This window comes from Passer domesticus, chromosome 6, assembly GCF_036417665.1.
Source record: "Passer domesticus isolate bPasDom1 chromosome 6, bPasDom1.hap1, whole genome shotgun sequence".
NCBI classification, from domain to species: Eukaryota; Metazoa; Chordata; class Aves; order Passeriformes; family Passeridae; genus Passer; species Passer domesticus.
Window position 1 is genome coordinate 55305165 of NC_087479.1, and position 6881 is coordinate 55312045.

The window sequence follows — 6881 nt, forward strand, 5'->3', positions numbered from 1 at the left end:
TTGCTACTGAAAATGCAGTGGGTTATGGCTTGGGTATCCCTGTGGGGCTGTTTTTTGGAAAACTGTAAAGGCATCTTTCCTGGGTTCGTTGGAGATCTGAGAGCAGAGGCAGAAAACACAGTGTGGTAAATACATGAACAAGAGAATTTATGCATATGGACTTTCCCTTCATGGAATATAAGCCCTAGAGGCCCTGAGCCAGGATGGTTTCAGGCTACATTTCCTATCTTTTTTTCCTCCATTTTAACTTTTGGGCTGGTTTTGGGACAGTTTGGATGGGACTATTTATAAAGTGCACATCACTGGGTTTAATTTTAGCAGGGGAAGGGGCGAGCAGATTGTGTTGCACCAAAGCCTCGCTCACCAGCTCGCTTAACCCCCAGATCAGAGGCACTTGGGAACGTGCTCTTTTCCCTTCGCCTGTAATTAATTTATTTTGGATGGAGATCTGCCACAGACCCAAATGTGGGCATGGGACCAACACATATATTTGTTTTACAAATGTGAGACACAAAGAGAGATCTGGGAATTGTGCTGGATTCCAGTATCCCATCTCATCATGACCACAAGCTCTGTGAGCATCTGCTGGATAGAGCTGGGATGGGAATTCAGCCTGGATGTATGCACAGGGCCTTCATCATTGAAGTGCCACCTTTCCTGGTGGAAAGTAGGCTTTCAATAGGCTTTCCTTACTCAAAGCCCAGCCAGAGGTAAATCAGTTGATTGATGACATCATTTTGTAGCAGGTTTTAGGAAGTTTTTGTCTGATAAGCTGGATTTTGAGAATTAAAATGTGTTTCCAGGTGTGTATTCCAGCTTCACACCTAAAAAAAAAAAATTAAAGCTGACATTACTGCCCCGTTTGAGGTGTTTAAGTCTTAATGAGCAATAATTTATCTTGGTGTCCTGAAAATTAAAATATATTAATTGCCTGGTATTATTTTAGAAGGTCCTGGGCTGACATGGCCCAGATTTGAGTGGAAATGGAAAAATCTCAGCGCAGTGTGGAACCTGTCCTCCACCCTGTAGTACTGAGAGGCAGGACAACAAATTCCCATCCCACAGCCCTAGATGAGCTCTGGCAGATCCTTTAGCTTCTCTGGAGAAGCCCACTGTTGGAAACTGCTGTAAAGATAGCAGGGAAACCATGAGTCTGGACAGAGCCTGCCTGGCCTCCATCCCCCTCTGCTGCTTTCCCACACTATTCCCTTTACCTGCCAACATTCCCTCCTCTGTGTGGGCATATGGGCCTTGTAGTTGGGCTAACAAGAGCTGGAGCACTCACCTGAGGTGACAGAGCCACTCCGTGGGACTGCTCAGGCTCCAACAGGCACAGAGGATTTGTCTTCTCAAGAGCCCCACGAGCTAAAACAGGCTGCTGGGATGACAGGAAGCAGAGACTCCAGTTTTCTTCCTCAGCCTGTGATAAACCCAGCACGCCATCTCAACGCATACTTGTGAGAAGAATGGTGAGGGGATGGAGAACCCTCTGTCTGTGCAATAAAACAAAAATGCTCTCCAAGCAGTGAGGAAGGCGACAGCGGGGCTTGGCACCCACACCTACAGTGAGTGCTCTTGCTGGAAATATTTACAGTCTGTGAGATGAATTGTGTGCCTTCTGAACAATAATAGTGCAGCTCTGGGCTGCTCTGCTCTGGAGGGGAGGCTCTGTGTGCTCAGGGTGCTCTGAGGAAATGTCTGTGTGTGGCACCCGCCCCACCAACCACCAACTCTGCCTTGGAGCTGCCTCTGGACTATTTTTCTGAAGCCTTTTACACTTTTGAGGGGCTCTCAGAGTAGGCAGGGTTCCACTGCAGCTCTGCTCTCAGCTGGGGCACCCAGAGATAAGAGCCCAAATCCCTGGCAGTCACCCGGAGCAGCGTGAACACAATCACATGATGGTGAAACAAACCCTGGCTGTGACAGCAGCACAGCCCCTGCCCCTCACCTTCACTGCCACGCACAGCACACTCCCTGGCTGTCACGGCCTCACAGGCAAAAATAAAAGAGGATATGTTGTATAGAATCAGGTTCCAGAGAGCCCTAAAACCGCAGACAGCGCGGGAAAGGTAAACAGAGAGTGGTAAGTCACAGTGTAAAAGCTAAGGCATGCCCAGAGGAATTAGCAGGTGGCAAGATTAAAGAAATAGGATGAGTGTTTTGCCATGCAATGCACTGAAACCATAGGATTATTAAGAAAATTACTATATACTAGTAAGTAGAACAAAACCATACACAGAATACAGAGCTTTGTTACATTGTCATGAGATACAAGTTAAGCCAGAAGCTTTTTTTTTTTTGAAAAGGGATGAGAAATATTTATGAAAAAATGCTCCAATGGCGCCTACTGTACAAAGGAGTCTTGCTGCAATTTTCAGCTTAATAAGCTCTCAAAGCTCTGATGGTTGGAGATTGGGATTTCATTTGTGGGGATGTTCTATTTCTCATCTCCTTTCCTTGCTGCTTACCCCTGACAGACAGTGGGTCCTGGGTGAGACGGACCTCAGAGTTCTTTTGGCTCTGTAGCACTCAGCATTTATGTAGAGCTCAAGTACCTAAAGCACAGACGATTCTATTTGTTTTGAACTCATTTAGGTCTGTTACTTCTGTGGGCAGTCTCTGCTTTTTTTTTTTTTTATTTTTTTAAAAATGTATTTAACATTTTGCAAAGCTCAGTGAGAAAAATGTTTCTGCTTGTAAATAGCGATGTCCAGGAGGAGCAGGGCTATTCCCTTTCTTAGGTCCCTACTAAATACTTTCACCATCTGCTGTCAGCCACGAATCTGGGAAACACCCCGGGTTTTCCCATCAATGCTGCCGAAGTTTCCGAGTGTCGTTTTACAGGAGCAGCTCGAGGCACCTCCCACTTCTCCCCTGTGCGGTTTGCAGCTGAAAGGAGCACCAGCGGAGAGAGAGCCCGGCAGCCTTTGGAATGAGGTTGGGAGATGCTGTGAGCGGCTTTGACTCAGCCCGGGTGAGTCACAGCTGCTCGGGGAGGGAAAGTTTGACAGCCGAGCCACAGCTGCACCGGCCACAGGGAAACGGAGCCCACTCCCAGCTCTCCTAAACCCTCTGCTAGTGGATGCAGTCACCCTCTCAGTCCCAAAACTGATCGAACCAGAGCCAAACTACTGCTGAAGTGAGTTTCCTTTTGGTGACATCGCCATCGTCCTTCTCCATCTCCTGCGCTCCTGGTGCTGTGCTTAAAATTATTCATGCATTTAGAAAAGGTTTCCCTAATCCCAAGCACTTCTTGCTATAGGCAAAACAACTGGTGCATGGCCATTTCCATCACACAAGGCAGTGTGTGTTTCCTGCTCTTTGATCTTTGTGACTAACAGCAGCACAAACTGATTACCTTCTTGAAATGAATCTTCAGGTAACCATGAGAGAAAAAATCAGAATGATTCTTAATTCCTTTCCTTTCCTTTCCTTTCCTTTCCTTTCCTTTCCTTTCCTTTCCTTTCCTTTCCTTTCCTTTCCTTTCCTTTCCTTTCCTTTCCTTTCCTTTCCTTTCCTTTCCATTTTTTTGTTTGTTTGTTTTTGTTTTGTTTTTTTTTTTTTCCTTTGGTTGTGCAGTCCAAAGCAGAAATCAGCCCACAGTGTTTCCATCTTCCAGCATACTACAACCTGCTTTGTGTCTTTGGTCTTCAGCAATGAAGGTTAAAAAAAATGATACAAAATCACTTAGCAGAAGTTACCTGTGGAGCTTTAGCCACTTGAATCACAAGGAGGAAGAAAGGGTGAAGCATTTACCTGTGACTTCACCTCCCACTCTGCATTTGTAGAAGGCATCACCTCCCTCAACACACGTTTAGTCCAGGTGTGTGCTGCAACTTCATTTTGAACCTGCAATGGTTTCACCATTTGTAATTGAGGCAGCAAAGCCTTTTGTTGTAAAATACAAAGAGGCACTAACAGTGAGTCAGGTTAATGCTTTAAGTGGCTTGGGTGCTGGGAGGCTGCAGCCCCATGTGCTACAGTAGTTCTGCAGCATATTTAGCATCCTGCATGCACTGGCAGCTCATTGAGAGACAAGGTTTTAACACTTCATTAACTGTGATGGGAGTTTTGCCATCAGCAGCAATGGCTTTCACATGCCAGGACCTAAATATTTCATATTCTCCCTCCTTATCAGGAGATATCCACTAAAACTGCTCAAGATCTGTTATCCACTGGAGATTAGAGACTCAGAGTTTGACAGCAGTTGCCAAAGGAGGTGCTGGTTTTTCAGCCTGTCCATGAGGCCATCTGGTCACCAGGATAACAGAGATCACACCCAGAGACCAATCCATGGGGTTTTGCTCCTTGTCCATTCCACCTCCTAAGCAGCCAGGAGCCCAGACTGATCCCCCTTTCCTGAAAACATCACAAAAAGCAGCAGATTTATACTTCTGTAAATGAGTGCAGACCTGAAGATACAAAAGCACCAGATTGTGGTAGAACAGCAAAGAACCTGTTGCTCTAATATTTGGATAATATTTCACTCATATATCTGCTTTTTCTAATTTGAATTACAGCAGTGCAACTCTCAGTGGTCTGTATACAGCAATTGCCTACAAATATTTTAAGGCCTTTCCCTGAGACATCACTAATGAAATTCCACATAAGACTGAAATGTAGGTTTAAATTCTTTACTTTCATATATTCAATGGCAACTGGTGGTTACATGTTTTTCCATGTTTCATTGTTTGTTTTATTTTTAATTTCCACGGTTTATCTCCAAGGTGTTTGTGGTTTAAACATCTGAATCATGAATTGAGTTGGGATTTCAGTGAAGACTCCCTGGAAACAGGAAGACAATGAGCTGAGACTCCAGTCCAGGTCTGAGTCAGAGGCAGGTTCAGAGACATTCACCAATATTTTCCAAAGCACAGATACCTATGGCCTGCATGAGAAACTGTGAGAGTGGTTAAAGGAACAGATGTGTTCACTTTTTCAGCCTCAGCCCTCTGTGTTTCTGCAGGACAGGTACTGAAAAGAAGAAACAGAGACAAAATTGAAGGATGTTTCAATATAAAATCATCCCCCTGAGACTGATCTTAGCAAGAGAGGGCATCACCTGCAGCAGCTGAGTCCTGGTGAGGTAATCAGGTATGGATGTGTCCTCACATGCACGTGTTTGAATATCAAATGGATCTAGGAAAGAATATAGACCTTTTTATATGGTGCTCTGGATCCATGTAAATAAAATAATGCAGCAGTGATTGTTTCCTGGTGTTGCTGAGCACAGCATACCTTCCTGCATTGTATCTGTAAATATAAGTAGCCTGTCTATATCCAGATGGGTAATCAGGATTAACAAAGCCAGGCCATTTGGTGCTGTACACAAAGGTGCCATAAAAATGCAGTGGTGGTTGAAAAACACTGGTTTGAAAAATAAGCAGCCAGCACTGGGTACTGTGTGATCCCAGCAGCTCCAGGAAAAATCAGGATGGGAAGCCAAGCAAAGCCAGAGGGGATGAAAAAACCAAGGTGACACAAAAGCCCAGAGCTGTGGCCTAGGTTTAGTAATAAGAGGGGAGGGCTGGACAAGAAGGGATAAAAAAAAAGTGATAGAAAAAGTTTTCAAAATCCTTGTGTCTTATTCAGTGTGACTAATCCAAAGTCAAACTCTGATGAGCTGTTGGCTCCTGTCAGGGTAGCTGTGACATCCAGGCCATTCCTTCAGCTCTCATGCCACCTTCTCCACGGAATCTTACTAAATCTTTTTAACTGCACCACTTAGGAGTGAATCTGTCACGGGATAATTTTTTTGTAGCTCCCCTCCAGACTGTCAGGTCTGCCTGCAAGAAGAGAAGAAAGGGTGCTCTGCTGCTGTTCCTGTCAGGACTGCGATCCAAGAGTCGCACGGAGGAGTTTTCTGTTTCAGAGGTGAACTCCCATCACAGCAGCCTCTTGCTGGCCACAGATGAAAACTGAATTTGAGTGGGTTCAGGCAGTTCTGTGTGCATCATTTATGTTGGTCAAAGTGGGAAATAGGCACCAAAAGTCACACAAATTTCTGGTGATTCTGGAGACTTCTTTTCAAGAGCAGCTCTTGAATGCTCTCTTTCAAAACACAGGATTTTCAACATATGTAATATTTCTTTGGCCTATATTATCAACTATTCCAATGATAAAAACCAAGTTATTTTATAAATATAATTTATATATATATAAATACAGAATTATTTTATCTTAGCAGCAGGTTGAATTCCCATGGGAAGATGCCAGCACATACCCTGAGGATGAGGATATCAGCAGTTATGAGGTGAGGGACTTGGCAGAAGGTCTGAAAGGGACCAGTGACACAGGGGAATTTCCAGTGGCTCATTCTGTCCTCCTTCCCACATAAAACCTGCACACCCAACAATTCACACACCTTAAAATATTTTTACCTGAAAACAAGTCTTCTTTCACCATCAGATCATGAAGAATATTATTTAGTGATTGAATATGGACAATAAATGTGAACAGAATAAAGAAATCTCAGTATTCTTTCTGAATATTTTAAAATACTTTTAAAAATGCACTTTTTATAAACTTATAAGTAACTAATTTATCCATGGCTCTGAGAACATCTGGACATATATAAAAACAATCCTGAAAAATTACAAGATAAAACTCTGTTTTCAATTCTGAAAAAAAGCTTTTAAAGTATCTTTTTTCCCCTATGCCCTAATTCTCACACCTTTCTCAGGCAGAGTTAACTTCTTCTCCATGAATCCTGCATCTTAAAAGACACACAGATGCAATTGATCTTTATCACATTCTTTTAAACACGAGGGGGCACCAAAAAGCCAGAGGAGCAAGATAAAAACGTTTCCCATACAATAAATCAGAAAAAAAAAAAAACCTGTTACAACTCTTGATAGCCTTGTCAAGTGAGAGATTTTGAG

The 6881-nt window shown here is 43.6% G+C and overlaps 2 long non-coding RNA genes across 3 annotated transcripts; one reads left to right on the forward strand and one right to left on the reverse strand.

Annotated features, from left to right (window-relative positions):
* Positions 1-383: 383 nt before the first annotated feature.
* On the reverse strand, positions 384-3731 carry LOC135302174 (uncharacterized). Of its 2 annotated transcripts, none has more exons than XR_010363867.1 (5): positions 3702-3731; positions 2469-2555; positions 1949-2043; positions 1286-1420; positions 384-824 (listed from the first exon to the last, which is right to left on the reverse strand). It is a non-coding gene; the product is annotated as an uncharacterized LOC135302174 (long non-coding RNA). The 2 variants fall into 2 exon arrangements; XR_010363866.1 differs by having other exon boundaries at positions 1286-1493.
* A 440-nt stretch (positions 3732-4171) lies between these two features.
* Positions 4172-6563, forward strand: LOC135302175 (uncharacterized). The gene is made up of 3 exons (XR_010363868.1): positions 4172-4619; positions 4728-5094; positions 5762-6563. It is a non-coding gene; the product is annotated as an uncharacterized LOC135302175 (long non-coding RNA).
* Positions 6564-6881: the final 318 nt, after the last annotated feature.